The 18,375-nt window shown below is 44.0% G+C and overlaps 1 protein-coding gene across 1 annotated transcript in view; it reads left to right on the forward strand.

Annotated features, from left to right (window-relative positions):
• The window catches only part of PKD1L1 (polycystin 1 like 1, transient receptor potential channel interacting), a 2,330,280-nt gene that overhangs the window by 1,947,133 nt on the left and 364,772 nt on the right, over nucleotides 1-18,375 (forward strand). The gene's annotated exons all lie outside the window — the stretch shown is intronic.

The following is an 18,375-nucleotide window of genomic DNA, read 5'->3' on the forward strand; positions in this document are numbered from 1 at the left end:
TACGATTTGCTGCAAATTTACCAAACACTGTGAATCTGATCATTATGGCTCTATTTGACTCTGTCATGGAACTCAATCAGCGCCAGGTATTGTGCGATATGTGATGGATACCTAACAGTTCACACATTTCCTGAGTAAAGACAAACATGCTATGAAACCAAACATTCTGGGTATGTATTCATGTGATAACCTTCCAAGAGGTATACCTAGCGAGCAACCCATCATCCTTGTGGTTAACACTGATCCCCAGTATCCCACTGGATAGCAATGTTTATAGACAACAGTGCAATACGTTTTTGCTAGCCTGGGGTACTTCCCAAGCCACCCAATATACAGAAGCACAATATTGGTCAATGTTAAAAATATTGCACCCGTAATATGCTATAATAGAACCGAGGTGGAACATCCTGAAGCCGTGACACGTGGGCAGCACTACTGCTAATTCGTATCTAAAATGTCGGAGAAACTTTCTCTGCTAGGGTTTATGCAGACCTATTTACTAGATCGCATGTAAAATTATCTGATGGTTGCTGTTTTTGTCAACAAGAACAGCTACCACAGACCCCCTGTAAATGTCTTTGGTTCTTGTCAGAAATGCACCCTTTTTACTAAAGCCTAGAGTTGTGTACATGTCCAAATAAAAACATTTGGTGATTTTAAACAAAAGCCTTTTTGCTCTTATTTTAATTTAATTAATGTATTTAACATTTTAGAAACCAGCATATCTAGTAGACATGTTTGAAATGATTAGATGTAAAACGTTTGGTAGGTACAAATAATCAATGTACTTATTGCAACCACAACCCTTTCTTTTACAGAATGGAAAGATATACTTATAAAAAGACATATACATATGTGTATATGCATATATTACAGCTGTTAAAGATTTTCTTAAACTAAAAACCACGTTTACAAACTAAACCAGTCTGATCGTTTGATGGTTTTCTTTTCTTAAATGCATTGTCTAGAGAATCAACATCATCTGTCCGGGGATTAACCTCAGAGTCTTTTAAGGTTGTGAGCAGCTCACAATGTCCCATATTTCCCATCAAGGTGTTGGGTATGTTTAAATGGGAAGCTGCTTGCATAAACAGCTCCCATGCTGTAGGTTTTTTGTGTCTTCCAAATGCCTGAAGTTTGGTAATACTGCGATCTAGATCTTGAATGTTTCAACCCTTGACAACCATTTCTTTATAAACAAACTCCCCCCTTGTCATTCCATGTTGACATGCCCTTTTCACTCCTCATTTTGTTCAGCAAGAGTTCACATTGTTACGATAATGGGGGTTAATGGTGTACAGAACTTCTACCACAATTGGATCTGAAACCGGGGCAAATGTGGGGGGTTTGGCGCTACTTGCAGGATCTTTGGGGGCATATACAATGTTAGTTTATTCTTCTAATTTTCAGCCTGTCTCAAGTATGTTAAGTATTTTTGGATAATCGTTGAATAGCGGTTCAGCTTGTCGTAGTCTGATAAATCATGACGTCTTAGGATCTCTTGCATTTCACAGTCGAACCTTAGGTTGTTTTTTCTTCGAATATCAGGTTCTTAATGGTTCCGGATACTCAAAACATCCAGTTGGCATTTGTCAACTATAGCTTCTTTTGGCTGTACTCCATTAACCACGCCCTAAAAGCCTAGCAATCAGAGGCAAAGCAAAACCTTGTAGCAATCATATGAATCCCCCGGACTGTTTTAAAAGTTTATTTTAGCTTTTAGGGATGACCTCTTGTTACCCAACTTCTTCAGGAGGCATGTCTTCTTTTTTAAGGCTCCTAACTGGCGGCTGGATAGTGAAACATTCCCCTTCATGGTGTTGAAGGCAATCTCCGCTATAGCCGTTGCTAGATCATCAGAAGCTGAGCAAGGAATTGCCTTTCGTCGTTGTTGTGGTGCCATTACTAGAATTGTAAGGAGAGCAAAGTCCCTATGTATACGTGCCGTCATGGTGGCTTGTCGCTGGTACTAATGAGGATTTTTTTCTTTTTTTACCAGGGTTTTTTAGAAGTCTTTTGTATGTAAACCACAAGTAGATCAGGTGGGGAAAGACCAGCCTGCAGGCTGCAGTCCTCTAAAGTGTTTGTTTTTAAATCCACCAACAGGTAACATAAGGTTTCATGGTAGCATTTTCAAAAGAATTCCAGGACTCAGCGCCACCAGTTATACGGTCATTTAATTTTGTTGTACTGTCACACATTAAATGGTAAGGTAAAGCCCGTAAGTGATAACATGTTTCGGCTCGCTCTGAGCCTTTTACAAATCTGGGACGAATTTCGATGAATCAATCCGAAAGACTGTATGTCAATGTGGTGGTAACGGAATTAGATCTCCAAAACTGTATCTTAATTCAACAGAAACAAAATCACACTCGTTGGTTCATCGGAATTCCGTGGCGCTGAGTCCTGGAATTCTTTTCTATTCTACATTTTTTGTGGTGACGGTTAGGCTTTACCACCGTCTGGTTCCAGAGACCTGCGACATCCATGTACTCACAGATGCAACTTCATATCAGTAGCAGTTTCTTTACTTCTTAGCTTCGGGATTATAAGGTGTCGCCCTACAGAGCAGCTTTCCTCAAAGCCAGACTTTTCATTTTAGCATTTTCAAAAGCCTCCAAGAAATATCAGGTGTTACCCGGGCGCATTTGACTCTCTAGAACAGCAAGCTATTGTTTATCTCTAGGGTTCTTGAACAGCACTATATAACTCACATTTATTTATTGAACGGTTGCCCTTTCCCCTGTATAATACTTTCTGAACAATGTAGCAGAGGTTAAGGTTACGATGGTGTGAATACTGACTGAAGGCATTTTCCAGTTCTGAGCTGTGCCCAAACTGCATCATCAAATCGTCTACGATGATCATATTTACATAGTCTGGCGATAGCAAATGATCATCATTCAGGAAATCTGGTAAACCTTCCACAAATTTCAGATGAGGTAGTTTAGCGTACAGCTCATTATGCATGGGTTTTTAGCACACATATAACTATACAATGTTATTTGGCATCCTCGTCATAACCGCAGGGGCTTTTTTCTAAAAGCTGTTTAATAAAATAGCTTTTACCGCAGCTGGAAGGGCCCACTAATACGCCTGCAAAAGGGTGTTATAACTTTGTGTCCATTGTACGCGATGCTCCCTTTTTAGTAGCTATAGGTTAATGTCTTGTAATCATCTGTGAGCACACGCTTATCAAATACTACCTCAAAGATTTTTGTAGCGTTTGGGTACTAATCTCCCATCGATTAATCGCATGCACTATGGCGGGCTGCTGGACCACAATTGTTTTGGTCATCTTTTTTAAAGAATACTACTGCACCAACTCCTTCAAGCCATCAACATTGATTTTCCTAATGTTACTAACATTCAGTGATGCCTTTTACCTTCATGCAGACCTCCCCAGTGGATGTCTGATATCAATATCTTTTCAGACCTGCAGAAACAAATTATACAATGTGTTCACCTGCAGCACTCTCAAAACTGACACAGTTGGTATCATAGTACAAGCAGCGCTATTGGAGGGCATCCATTACTTTGTACAACTCCAAACGGGCATGGGCGGTTGTGAGACAGGCGATGAAAATGTTACTATTGTTGGAACACGTTGAGTACTCTTCAGCGTACAGCAGAGACATGCTGTTTACTCATCTATCAACTGTAAGCTTGAAATGTCATAGCCCACATCAAAAAGGTAAGCGGTCAGTTCGTCGGGTTTGGTTAGGATCGTTTTGTTTTGGGAGATTAGTTCTCTGCACAAATTTACCCCACAAGGAATTTAAACATAGTTTAGCTAATTGACACCCAGAGGGCTTATTTTCAATGAATTCGAGTCTCAACCCGATCCCCCGATGTTTGTAATGCTCTTTGATTGATTGGTATTTTATTTCTATTGCGCTCGTACACAAGTGTTTCAGAGCGCGACAAGGCAAGGGAGGGGAACAGGGGAGAACAAAACAGCGATCTTACTAGGCCCAGTGACATTGAGAACGTGCAAGTGCATGGGAGAGGGGGGAGGGGAAAAGTGCGAAGCAGAGGAGAAACTGATAAATAACAATAAATAAATAATAAAGGCAACAAACCATGATAATGCAGCCAGCAATTTGCAAGTGATAGGTTTAAGGCAGCAGACAGGGTAGGTCTGATAAGTGCAGGAAGAAAAAGGGGAGGGGGCTGTATGGGTACAGATACAGACCCCAGTGCAAGGGGTGGCCTGGAGGCAGTGCGGGAGGGTGGCAGGGTGAACAGGTACCTGGGCCCGAAGGACAGAGGGTGGCCAGGTGCACGGTGCCAAGAGAGAACAGATCAGCAGGGGAGAGGGGGAGCGAAGGAAGAAGAAAAGAGGAAGGTCTTGAGGTGCTTCCGGAACCGGAGATGGTTCTTCTCAAGTTTTAGAGTGGCAGGGAGGCTGTTCCAGAGGGAGGCCCCAGCCGAAGAAAGAGATCTACCCCCAGCTCGTTTCTTTGACAAATGACTGACCCTGAGGGAGTTGGAGGTAGAGGAGCGTAGAGCTCGAGAGGGGAGGTATTTGCAGAGGGCTGGGGGTTCTATGTGATGTTGTCAGGAGGTGGGGTCCTTACAACTCTCGGGGGTATCCTGAGGCGGCCTGTTTATCACACAGGAACAAACTCATGTAACTGCAAAACAGTTTTGCCATATTTCATGAATCCTCTCCAACCGATACCCTTTCTACAAGGCTGCTTCCATCTCAACAGTTCACCAGGAGCCCGTGATCGACCTCTCCTCATCACAGCGTGTGCATTTTTCAGTTTATTTTGACTTTGCGTAGAACATACATAGAGGGAAAATTTACTTTACACAAACCCGCTGTAGGAGCACCGGAAAATAAAGTTTCTTAGGTGGGTACACCTGGTATTTGATAAAGCCAAAATACTGCTTAATAATCCCAAAGTCTTCATAATTAATACGGGGATGCCCTAGCGGGTTTGAATCCTTGACAAAGAAGTAGAGACTGGACATAGCAGTGTATCTTTTCACATGGCACTGTTTCGCGGTAGAGCTTGACCGCATTAGTCCACCTGCCAAAAAGAGCATCCCGTTGCTATATTTTACTGTTTGAGAATTTCTTTTAACCCCTCATCCTTTTTTAACATCTCTGTCCACTCATTCTCCCAAAGCGTGATAACGTGTAAACCTCGGTTCGCAAGAATTATTTTTTTTAAAGTGTTCTATGTAAATAGTCATTTGTACAGTCCATCAGGGTATTATAGTCCTCATTACTGTAGCACCGGCGGCACACCTGAAAATAACAGCCGTTAAATTCATAGGCCAGGGTCTCCCCATTTAAAGATGCATAACTGTTAGGCAGAAACCTGTGCAGTTCCCTCTGGGACCACTGCAAAAGATTTAAGACTACAGGTGTTTGGCAGTAAACCCACTTGGTAGCAGTCTGTACCACACAGATTCACTTGGTAGCTGTGGCTGAGCAGTCAGACTTCCCTCAAGAAGAGTTGGGCAGTATACAGAGTATTCACAATAGGTCAAAAGAACACAGTAGAACAAGTAAACACTGACCAGGGCTTGGTGTAAAAGATATATAATTATTTATTTAAAACCACATCTAGAAAAACACACAGGCACTAATAGTAAGCAATTCAAAAACACGGTCACTAAAAGATATGCACTCCCTTAGAAGAATATTAGACAAGTCTTAAGTAAAGCCCCACTTATTTTCAGACAGCGGTGAGCGCTAACGCAGATGGCACTCTAATAATTTGTTATAAAAGGGAGAGAAAAGCAGATAATAAATTGAAACAGATCCCAACACTTTTTCACAAACACAACAAGAGAGGAAGGCAAGGTAACACCGTGAGTTTAGAGTCAGTAGGCCGGATCCACTTTAAGAGGATCAAAACGAAATGTGTCCAAGGTCACACGGTTGCAGTGCACAAAAGTCTTGTCACGGTTCAAAAAGGAGTTGGACCAAAGAAAGGGACCAGTTATAAGGTCAAGGCGGCCAGCCCAGTCCAGCAGGTTAAGGGGTTATTATTACCTTGTAGCAATCTTTAGAAAGGGAGGCCTGGCGGACCTGGTACCTTAAAGTGGTGAGAATACTCCAGCGGGGGCTGTTGTTCCTGGCAGCGGATGCAAGTCGGTGCTTCGTCCGGGGGAAGAGAGGATCTCGTCGGGGAGGAAGACAGAAGTCCGTTGCACTGCCAGGGAAGAAACCAGCCGCGGGGTTCTCAATTTGTAACGCTCACCTGACTCCCACGGAGGCGCTGGCCTGGTTCGCGCTGCTGTGACCTCTTCTAAGGTGATGCGCAGGGTTCGGAAGACGGACTGGACCGGGACCCCAAATCTGGCTTGTCTGGCTCGCAGAAATATCCTTCTGTAGGCGAAAATAGGGGATTAACTGTCTGCGGGGTAATGCAATCAGCCTCCCACTTTCCCCTCTCACCCTCCTCGAAATCCTTCTGTGATTCCTAGTAGGGTCTCACCTTAGGGTCTGGAAGGACGAGCTCTCCATCCTGCTTCTGATGCAGGGGCGCGTTGGTATCCAGTTACTTTACTGGATTTTCGGATTGGTGAGAACCAAACTTGCTTGGCTTCCAGGTAAGTTTTTTGATAAGAGGTTCCCCTTGTGTCCATGCATTAATGTACTAATACTAGTGTCTTTTTCCCCCTTAGGGGCCGGGGTACGGAATGCCGGGGAACAGGCACCGACCCGAGATGAGAGGTGAAATCCTTGTAGAAATCGGGTAAGTCTTTAATGAGCGTTTTTTGGTAATGTCTTTTCATTCGCTCATTAACGCTAATGTCTCTTTTTTCCCCTTAGGGGCCGGGGTCCGGAAATGCCAGGATGCGGCGCGGACCCGAAATGAAGAGGGAATGAATCAACAGGTAAGTCTTAACATGGAGATTTAGCTTTCCTTATTCCCTTCTCTCTCTCACCTTTTGTTCTGGTCTTTTTCTCCCTAGGCGCTGGGGCGTGACTGCGAATCCGGATGATCGCTGCTGAACATGGAGGCGCCCTGTAAAGGTGAGTGGAATGCGGCGCTGCAGCGATCGACGCGATGAGCTTTTAAATAAAAGTCTTCCTTTTCAGGATTGTCGGTGAGATGTCTCCGGGATGCGGATTTAGCAGGTAAGGACTTTTCCTTCTTCTGTTCTCTTCTTCTCTTCCTTTGCAGGTGATCCAGGATGCTGGCAGGCGTGGCAGAAGTCAGGATGCAGGAGCAGACACGGTGAGCGTCCAGCTGCTAGAGGCAGAACAACGCGAAGCACGTGTGGCTGTTCGGGTGGGGTTTAAATAGCCTTGGAAGAAGTTCCAGGTATGTATCCTTCCTCCAATCAGGTATGTATCCTTCCCCGACCACGCCCGGATGGTAAATTAGTCCCACAGGTAAAGTAGTTCCTTTCAGGCCTCAAGGAGGCCGGATCCTGCAGCATGGTCTGCATCAGGTAAGTGCACCCAAGCACTTCCATAATGAGCCTGGCGCCATAGGCGCCAGGATACTGTCCAAAGGGCCCCTATATGGGGTTGCTGGGTCCTTCCTTGGGGACTGGATGTCCGCTTTCGGGGACGCAGGGCTTGAACCGGCTCCCCGGAGCGGGCATCATGACACAATTAAAAGGAACGGTCCTTTAGTTCGCGGTCTAGTGGTAAGTGGCTATCCGGTTGCCGGGGTGCTTGGCACGGGCAATTCGACCAAAGGCCGGTCTGGGGTGCGAAGAGAAGAAGGTAAACTGGTCGTGCCCACCAGTCAGGGGAAGAAGCCTCTCCAGCCGGGAGATCTTCTCTGTCGTCGGGAAGTGGCGAGTCGGTTCCGCAGGGCTCCACCGGTGGTGTCGTCGTGGTAGGTCGGCTCAGCTTCTCCCTCGTCGGATTCTCAGGTCATGTGGCGACTTCTGAAGTTCCAGTCCCCAAAGCCCTGCTTTTATGCAGTACACCCCCATTCACTCAACCTAGCTGTCAATGAAACATGCTAAGTGGTGAGCCGGCCGGCTCACCACTTGGGCCAATCACACAAGGGTGCGACTTGAGTTACCAAGGTAACTCAGTCCAGGGTGCCTAAACCCCCTCCCACATCCCCTGTGGTACCCAGACAGAGTGGCACCACTTTTGGAGGCTTCTGTGGAGAAGCCCGCCAAAAAGTGGAACAAAGGGCTCAACTTGGCTTGGAGTCACAGAAGAGAACACAAACGCCATTTTAGAATCGAGTCCTGGCAAAAAATACCAACCGGCGAATTAATATTAAATAAATAAACCAGCGGTATGTTCGAGGCTATGAGAATTAAATGATTAAAGTTGGTAGCCTCGAACAATGGGAAAATCCCATAGGAATATATTCGCGGTCGAATATAAAAAGTAGTATCCACTGCCACCAGCCAAAACTCGATCAGGGGGGGCGTAGACGTGCCCCCTCGACTAACAGACCCCGGGGCAATCGAATTGCCCCGACCAGTACGTCCACAATATGATGGTTTGTACTGGTTTCTGTTAATAATTTGGGACTAGTAAAGCCAATGGTGACTTTACATGCCCTGGGAGACAGTAGTCAGTCACAGGGTATGGAGTCTATGGTGGGGTGTCACTATGACACCCCTGTGTTACTGCACGGAGGGTGCTGTGTAACACACATAGAAAAAAACACATGAGACCCTATTGAGTAAAGGACCCCATAGCCCATAAAACACATTAGCAGTCAAAGGAACACCATAAATCGTGTCCAAGAGTGGGAGAAAAAGAGTCTCACTCTTGGCAGGAGAAAAAAACAAACTCCAGAAATCCAGCAAAGCTGCTGGGGGACTCACTAGGTTAGCAAATTCAGCCTAAAGAGAGAATTCTCCCTAACAATAACCGTCTAGGAAATAGGGACCAATGTTTTTCTGCCCTCCGTGCATTGTGTGTTGTATAGGTGCATTTTCCTGATCGGACACATCCATCAACCACTGTTGTAACCTTGTTTGTTGTGAGCCAGAATGCTTTAGCCCCTGAATATCTGAGCCACAAAGGTTGTAACAAAAAGTCTGACGCATTATGGAACTTAAAAAGCCCAGGGATTGTGTTTCTCCAGCTCTGAAATCCCTTCACTAGCTCCCAGTGGCAGCAAGGATCATGTTCAAGACTCTTTGCATTGTCCACAAGGCGTTCTGGGGCCTGGGACCACACTACCTCCAACTCTCTCTTCCTAAATATCTGCCTTCTCGAACTCTCCGCTCTTCCACCTCAAATTCTCTGAGGGACAGTCACTTTTTCAAGCAAAGAGTTGGGGGCACATCTCTTTCTTTTGACTGGGGCCTCCCTCTGGAACAGCCTCCCTGCCTCTCTGAAACTTGAGCAGAACCATCTCCTGTTCCAGAAGCAACTGAAGACCTTTCTCTTTGCTTCTGCCTTCTCTCTTCCTCTCCCTTGCTGATCATCTGCCTGTTCCATGCGCTGTTCCATGCGCTGGTCACCCTCTGAATTTGGGCCTAGGTCCCTGCATGTTCAGCTGCAATTTGGCACTGCCCCTTGGCTCCTCTGCACTTGTCTGTATCCGTAACCCTACAGTCCCTCCCTTGCACTTATTGCCACCCACTGGCCGCACATATGAGTACCCGCATTGGCACCCGCAGGCTGCACTCTTGTTTTCTCCTGTGTTCCGCACTTCTCCATCCTCCACCTTCCCTCAGCATATCATATCATACCATAGCTCTTATCCCTGGTAAAATGTCTGACATAAATATAGTTTGGAATGTGAACTCCTGTCTCTTGCATGCACTCCATATCAAAGACAATGTATTTTCTTGTTTTGGGCACATCTTTGTGGAGGGTCATATAACACAGGTGGTCCCCCATCGATACAACTTCCATCTTACACCTGGGGCAAAGACTACTCTTATATTAGTGATCAGCCCTTATAAAGCAGCCACAGGAGAGACCGTCCATTTTGAGATGGCAGTCTGCAAAACCCTGAGATGCTTTCTTAATGTGTTTTTCAAGACATTCTTTAGATCTGGCAAATGTCGTGCACTTGGGTCAATTAAACCCTGATTCAGTAATGACCATGCAACCGTCTCTCTGGCACATGTAACCATGGAATTGGCACCTGTGAGCCATACGGTTGCTGTATATGTGGTAGCAATAAGGGCATACATTTGTAGCCCCTAGGAAACCATGTAGGTTTAAGATACTATAATAGTGCTGATCATGATGTAGAATGAACACCATGTTATTATTAGAGGTGTCACCCGGCGGAAAATTTTTCCAAAGCCGGTCTTCGTAATCTTGAATTTTGAATGGCACTCCAAAGTAATCTTCAAATAAACTCAACTCATTGAAACAAACCGTGATGTCAGGGGGGATACCCAGAACTTTGTGGACCTCGAAAGCCTTTGTCTGTATGTAACCATCTGTAACGGTTCTAGCCTCCAACAGACCTATAACTCTCGCAGCCATACAGATGTTTAATGTCCCATAATCAAAGTCCAAGAGCCAACGCCTCTTCTTTGCTACAACCATGCTGTTAGTGGCATGTACACTCTACCCTCTCTAGATCTTACAACCGCGGACACAATCCTCAAAGACTGTTATGGCGAGCTCCTTTGTAACATTCTTCTGATATTTTCTAAGAACTCCAATACATCAAAGGCTTGGTGAAAAGAACGCCTGGTAAAAAGATGCCTGTTTACAATAGAATTGTCTAAATGTATCTGCACAAAGTCATTAGGACCTGCCATTTCAAGGATACGTAAAATGAGCCTTTGACCGCTCATGTTATTATTAGTAGGCCTTGACCTGTTGATAACTGATCTAGTTTTAAAAAGCAAAAAACATCATAATATTCAACACTTTTATATTTTGGTAGATCCCGCTGGTATTTTTTCCTCATACTCTGTCTTGGCGGCTGTGATGTGTCTGGAGGCCGGACGCTAAATCTTTCCTTGCGCGCTGGCTAATGATTTTTTTTGCTTTTTTCATGTGTTTCAAGAACCTCTTCCTTTGCCTTCGGGGCCAAAGCCACTTTAAACCCCATTCAGCTAAACCTTTTATGGATAAATGTGGTCTTTCAACATGACGGGGTGGTGTCATCAGATCCTCCAGCCCAGACAAAGGGGACATTGGACAGGTGTTTAGTTCTGTATGTTTTGTGTGATGCATGAGCAATGGCTCAGGTCTTGAAGTTAGGGGGCCTGCAAAAACACACATAGCTTCTACAGGGATTTATAACCAACATTTCTTTTTCTGCATGTTCTTTTCAGAGTAAAGTACAGGTTATATAATTTTTTTGTTACTGCTTGTAATCTGTTTTTAGATTTCTTGTTGTACAGGACGTATTTGGCTTTAGAAACACGCTTACGCATGTCAACTAAAGAATTCTCAACAGTGTTATGTCCTAATCTATGCTTTTGGCGTCATAAGTTTGTGCTGTTATGCATGTCTAATAAACATTTTGATTTTTCACTTTTTGGCTCGTGTCCTACAAATAAGCGTTTAGCTATCACACTCCATTTATAAACGGGTGTATTTACCCAGCGTTGGACGAGGGTAACCTGTTTAGACGTCTGTGGCTTATACAACTGTTTATTATAGTCTGATCTAAAAATGAAAGTTGTACGATGCAGTTTGTTTGCACCGGTTAGTCCTCTTCAAGTAAGGTACGATGATCTTGAGCGTAGTTTCCTCCACAAATGACAAAGCCATATGCAAATTCTTTTGGCTCTATTTTTAAGGGCGAGTCCGTAATAACTATCACAGCCTCAGAATCTGGGGTTGCAGGTGCAATGATGTCCCCCAAGCGTTGTTCTAAAACGTTAGGCGTATTAACATCCCGCTCATGGCTGGGGATCATGGGTGAAAACACATGGAGCAGTGTAATTTCACCACAGCAAGGAAAACATAGCCAAGGGATGGCAACTGCTGAGGCTAAAGGGTTTCTGGAACTAGTGGGTGAAAAAACAAGGGGTAATTAATTTTACCACAGCCTGAAGAACCCTATCTATGGCTGACAACCTCTGGTGCTAAAGCAGTATTCCTATACAAAGGTGTAGAGGGACGATACGGGTGGGGTATTTGTATGTCGCAGACTTTGATAATTTGAGCGCTAGGGGTGTTTGTAGAATTGTGCAATACTTTGGACTGCCTGAGCTTGTTACCGAACAGATTATTATTGTTTTGTTTCAAAATAGTTTGGAGCTCCGTGCATTCCTGATAACATGCAATGGTTGCTGTGTGCAGGTGTTGTGCAGGTGTTGTGCATATGTCTGACCTGCAGTCTTCGGAATGAACGTTAGAAGGGCCACAGAGTTCTTATGCGCTAGGGATGCTTCCTTATGCCAACCCCAGACCCTAAAACAGAGCCGGGACACCAGATGCTTCTGTTGCAGGCTGGTGTGAATGTGAAATAAAAAAAATATTTTAAGACTTTACCCTTAGATATTCTCGGAAGAAACAGGTGATAAACGCAGCTTTCAAAGGCAGCTCCATATTGTTTTAACTGAATAACCATGTTTTACACAAATTACAGCTGTGAGAAAACATTCTGCTTCCTCATACCAACCCCAGACCCTAAAACTAAAATAAAAAAGAAAGATTTGTGTAAGTAGTTACAGAGATATATGCAGCTGTTAACCTGTATAGGTAAGGGTAAAAAAATGTTTTTGTAAGCAGCTGAGTAATCATACAAATGTACTGTGTGTCCAGCCACAGGAATATATCCTTTTCACCGCAGGGCCACCAGACAATACTGCTGGAGGACGGTGTGAGTCTGAAATAAAAAACGTTCTACGACTTTACCATTGGTTTAGCTTTCAAAAGGGAGCTCCATATTGTTCGAACTAAATAAACCTATTTTGCAAAAATTACAGATGCATGTAAAAAGATCTTGTAAATGAAAAACTGGTTAAGACCATTTTCTTTTATTTTTAACTAGCATTTCCTGGATGACGCCATTAATTACCTCACAAGACAACAGGTGCCTCTCTCAGGGTCTTTGAATGCCTAGCATCGAAAGGTTTACAAGGGTTTGCTCTTTTTGGGGTGAATCGTTGACAGCTTGAGTGATTCTCTGCATCAACATCTAAAGATAAATACAATTTGCTTACACATCAGGGGTGTTTGGAGTTTAGACAGCATAGCTTTTGTTAACGGCTGCTTGGGCTCTACTGCTGACCCTGACCAAATACACTTTTAAAAAAATATATATTGAAAATAAATCTGGTATTTGCAGGATATGCTGAGAAGAAATACAAATTCTACATCCAAACAAACCAGTCGGTGCTTACATTTCTAAATCTAGAAAACCCCAATGAGAAAGATGAGGTTCCTATGTTAACAATATTTTTTACATTTTTTGTAATATTCTGTGAAGGACTGCTAGAACATTGAAAATATGCAGTTATAATAGGTTCAAAACGGGACATTTCACTGAAACATCCTGAATTCTTATACTACATAATAAGACAAAGTAAATGGAATCCTTTTTTACCTTAAAGAAAACTGTGTTCAGTAAGACTATCAAGCAGCACTGAGAGACGGTAGCATCGACATTTATGAGGTGTTGTAGCTCATCAGCAGGCTCTGCTAAAATCAAAAATCAAAATGTAAATAATGATATACTAAAAAAAAAAATCTAAGCCAAAATTGCACCCTAGTTATACAAACCCTCTGAGCTACCTGCTCTGCAGACAGTACCTGTCTCTGTCTCTTGTGCTGCAGAGAATGAGCAAACTATGATCCAGCACTTGGAAACATTTGTTTTTAGTCTTTAAGCAGTTTTCAGGCTCAAAGGACATGTGGAGCGCTATATGTTTGCACTGTACAAATAAGCATTCTTTAAAAATGAAAGACCCTGTTCTGTACAACTATTGCACACACACACATGCCCTACGGTAACAGCAGAGGTAAAAAAAAAAGCAAAAGCCATTTTCTAGCTCTCTCTCTTGAACTGTGGAAAAATAAGCAGCCACCGAATCACAAAGCCCCACGTCTGTTTTTGACATCAGCTGGGCCCCAGCGCATGAGGTGCAATAAAGGCCTGCCAAAATCAAAAATGCTTTTAAAAGAAGAGACACAATCCAGCCTGAATTTTAAGCTTACAATTCAGCAAACCACAGACAGCACAAAATAAAAATACATCCTGGTAAATCAACCTACTTTTATTTTGTGGATTCTTTGCACACAGAAAACAGGCAGTTTTTTTGGTATAAACCATCTCCCAGCCTTTAAATAAACAAACAAAATAAAGAAGGGTAGCTAACCAGATCTTGTTGAAAAGTCTACACAATCATATAAAGAGCGGGCTGCATCTAGCTAAAGGGGAATGCATAACATACATGGTATATAAAAAGATGTGAGACAGGCATGGTAAGAGAGACACAGACTCAAAAGTATTTGTTTTAAAACCTTTATTTACTAAGGTTCCTGGGGTGGTGGAATGCCTGACTGGACCAAACTCTAAAAGGATGGTTCCCTTAACTGATGTTTCTAATGGCCGTCATTGTCCAGTAGTCCAAAATAAAAGTATGCCTGTTCCTAAACCTGTGCATGCCCTGACGCTGTACAAAAATGTGATGGGGAGTTTCTTGAAAAGGAGAAATAGTGGTTCAACAAAAATGACGAAACTAAAGTTGGTTTCAGGTGGTCTTCTCACCAGGCGCAATTTGGTCAATGGCACAAAGAGTTGTTCACTCACCACGGCTGTTCGTACAACCTTCTCCACAGGAACCGTATGGTGAATTCAAACACCTCCAATGTCTTTGAGTTCCTTGGGGTTCCCTTCCCAAAGCTTCAACTGGTTCACTTTCAGCTTTCAAATAAAACAGTCAGCTTCTTCAATAGGCCCCTCAGTGTTCCCTTCCCCAAGTTCAGGCATCTTCCAGCTTTTTCAGCACAAAGCAGCTGGTCAGGATGTGACTTTTTTATGTACAATCTTTTCCTGCACATCATCCTCTTGTGGGCTAAAATCAGAAGCTTTCGAAAAATGCTGGACTTTTTATTTTTCCTCAGCGTGACCAATCTGACCCTTTGCCCCACTCTTGCTTTGTTACTTTCTCTTTCTTCTGCACATTTTAACTTCAGTTACTTCCTGAACCATTTTCCTATGTTCCTTCACTTCCTCCGAGCACACTTGCACTGACCTTTCTTTTTCATCTTGCTTGTGTCCTTGGCACGCTTGTTTCATGCTTTTGCACACTGTTACGCTTGTTTCTTTCTTTTCAGGCCTCTTGCACCCTTTTTATACTGTCCTTTCCTTTCATGCCTCTTGCACCTCTTTTCCACCGCCTTCAAGCCCCCTTTTATTCATCTTGTTTCATAGTACAGCACACACATGTACATCTTGAGCTTACACAGTTACTTGTATCTTTATCAGAGATTTTCCCGTCAGCTTCAGTGAATGCCCATTCAAACGCAATCTGCTTTCATAAGCGTTCTATGGCATTACCTTGTAGCGCACTCTTCACAACCCAGCTCAGTATAGCTTTCTGAATCACCGGGCTGACTTCTGTACTGCTGCTTCACTCCGGCTCTTCGTTACGATGTCACAGTCTCACTACCTGCCCCTCAGACACTCCTGGGTTGTCTTAAAGGCCCAGAGGAATGAGCATTCACATAAATGGGTCCTGTGGGGCAGTAGCACGCCTCTCGACTCTTGTGTAAGGACCCTTCTTGACTCCTTGGAGACACGGCTCCCTCGCCACGCTTCTGCCCCTTTGCACGGCAGTTCCTCAGTGTCTCTGTTTCCTTGCCTCTTGTCCTGGATAATGCTGGCCGCTTGGCTCTCTTCCCAACTCGTGTTCCTGCTGGCTCTCCTACTTGCTCAGACACCTTTGTCAGACCACACCCTTTATAGTGAAAAGACCAGTCAAATGGAGTCTGGTCTGAATGATTACTGTTGAATGCCTGACTCTATTAGAGGCACAACTGGAGTTCTTTCTATGGTAGGTTCCCGTTACCTGCCCCATGCTATTCCTATGGGTAATCCTAACTGATCCTAGTTGCCTCTTCCTCGTCTCAGTGTTTGGTGGAAATAGGGGGTGGGGGATGTGATGAGACTGGAGATACCCAATGAAGGCTGAGGGGGAGAGTAGGTTAGGGTTGTTTTAGAACTGGGGAAATACAATGTCTCACCCTCAGCATCCTCCTCCCAATCCCTTGTGATCCTCCACTCGGGTGATCCTCCCTCACTTGTCCACCCCCAGGGTCGAGATCCAACAGCGAAGACCCTTCCCGGGCAACCTGAATGGAAGATCCAGAGGGAGTGATTGGGGGAATACCATCAGGTTTCTTACACAAATACTTGCACTCATCGGTGATCAGACCTGTTTACTCTGTCCAAGCGTGAGTGGGGTTAGCAGGCGGTGTGGCAGTTCTCTAATACTATATATAGACTATTTTGTCAGGCTTCTTCATTAACCTTACTGAACTGTGAAGTCAACATGCGCCCCGAGCATGCATATTACCAGCGACGCAGTACACCACCAGTTACAGTTTATCATAAGGGATCCCTCCGCCCCAGGACTGACAGAATATGCATATCAACGCAGTCCAGTGGCTGTTCCATTTTATCACAAAGATTTTGACAGGAGTATAGACCACATATATCTGCAGTAACGCCACAGCACCTGTTTAAAATTCATCACAAGGAATTACACAAGTTTGACAGAACATGGCGGGGTGATATCATGTGTGCCTATGCGCAACCTTGTAACAGCTGTTTGGACTTTTATTTCCGGCACAGTCCCAAATTTGTGCAACATTCCAACACTGCATTCTTTACGATTCAGCAATAGCTTGAGCACATTACATCACATGCTTGTTTCATGCTTGCCCCTTATCTGACAGATGGCTCTTGCCATGGCATGCGCTGGTATAAATTGGAGCTGAAAGTACTTCATACAGTTGCATCAGGGCTGTGCCTTGCAACATCTCAGCGAGTAAGGCCTTATGAAAGAACATGTGTGGGGTTAATACAGCAGCATCAGGGCAGAGCAAATCTTCACCACATTACAGCAGGTTGTTTTTTAATTATTTTTCTAATTATTGTTTGTTTATACAGGGCTGCTAAAACAAAATAACAAATAAACAGGGTATACATATTAGTATGTATATTACACTTCTTATTACAAGGAAGCACAAAACCTAGCACAGCTCAATACTAACCAGGCTCTTTTACATGCCCAACCCCACCATCCGTTAAAGGCTTTTGGAGATTTATTTAACCAATGTATATTTTGGTCTCCAGCCCAGCCATAGCATCACAGCCAGCAGGATAGTCAAGTCTTCGAGCGCTGTATACCTCTTCCCAGTGCTCCTTCTATATATATATATATATATGTGTGTGTGTGTGTGTGTACCCTTTACCCCACTCCCTAGGGGTTGCACAGCACCTATATCATCTCCACATCGCTGTGTCACACCGTCACACATTTCAAGGTCAAAAAGTGCACTACCTACATCACATCTCCCCCCCTCCCCCAAAACATCACAGGTTAATTACTGCATCATTTACACAGCGCCCAAGTGCACTATGGACCATATGACACTCTTTTGTGTCTTGGGGGCATACCTCCCAGGGGTCAAAAATAACATGTACAATATTTCCATATTATGATGTCACCCCATGAACTGGTGTCAGGGTGGTCAGGGTGGACTCACACAAGGCTTCACACATATTACTACATGGTCAAATTGCTGATGTCACCTACCCACAATCGGGGACGGGAAATTCAGCCAGATGGCACCCACAATGTCACTTCCGGGGTGGGACTTTTGACAGGGCAGGACTTCCGGGTGCCCCCCAGCAGGTCACATCCTGGATAGGACTTCCCGCAGGCCAGGACAGCTATGTCACTTCTGTAATTGGCCTTCCGTTAGGGTGGAACTTCCAGGTCACCCCCATGATGTCACTACCAGGGTGGGGCTTCCAGTAGGGCGGGACTTCTGGGTTAACAGGGCGTTACCGCCTGTCAAATTTAGCTTGATGGCAAAAGGTATCATCTTATACTACTTGTGTCATATTGCTTTCCTCATTCCCATTCATGCTTCTCTGCCTGTCCATGTATTGATCCCATTTTGATCCTGAAGAGCCTTGTTTTCAGAGTCTTGTTCTACAAAAGTATCAATCCCCTTAACATTCAAACGTTTGATTAGTTAATCTTAATTAAATAGCTGCATCTATCTGAGAGACTAAATTGAAACAATTAATGGAATTGACTGATTTTCACATAGTTGAAGTTGCCTGCCTTTTTTCTTAACATTTATTTGAACCCACTTATTTGTAAAGGAACCAGCTTGCCTGAAACTACACTGCAATATTGTCATTATTCGATGGGTGCAAGAACGTTTTATAAAAAATCAGTAGTGAAAGACCTGCTATGAGGAACGCTTTGCCATTCTTTTGCTATGCCACTGTTGAGAATGTATCAAAATTG

This window comes from Ambystoma mexicanum, chromosome 5p (genome assembly GCF_040938575.1).
Source record: "Ambystoma mexicanum isolate Mex_15411 chromosome 5p, UKY_AmexF1_1, whole genome shotgun sequence".
In the NCBI taxonomy this organism is placed as follows: Eukaryota; Metazoa; Chordata; class Amphibia; order Caudata; family Ambystomatidae; genus Ambystoma; species Ambystoma mexicanum.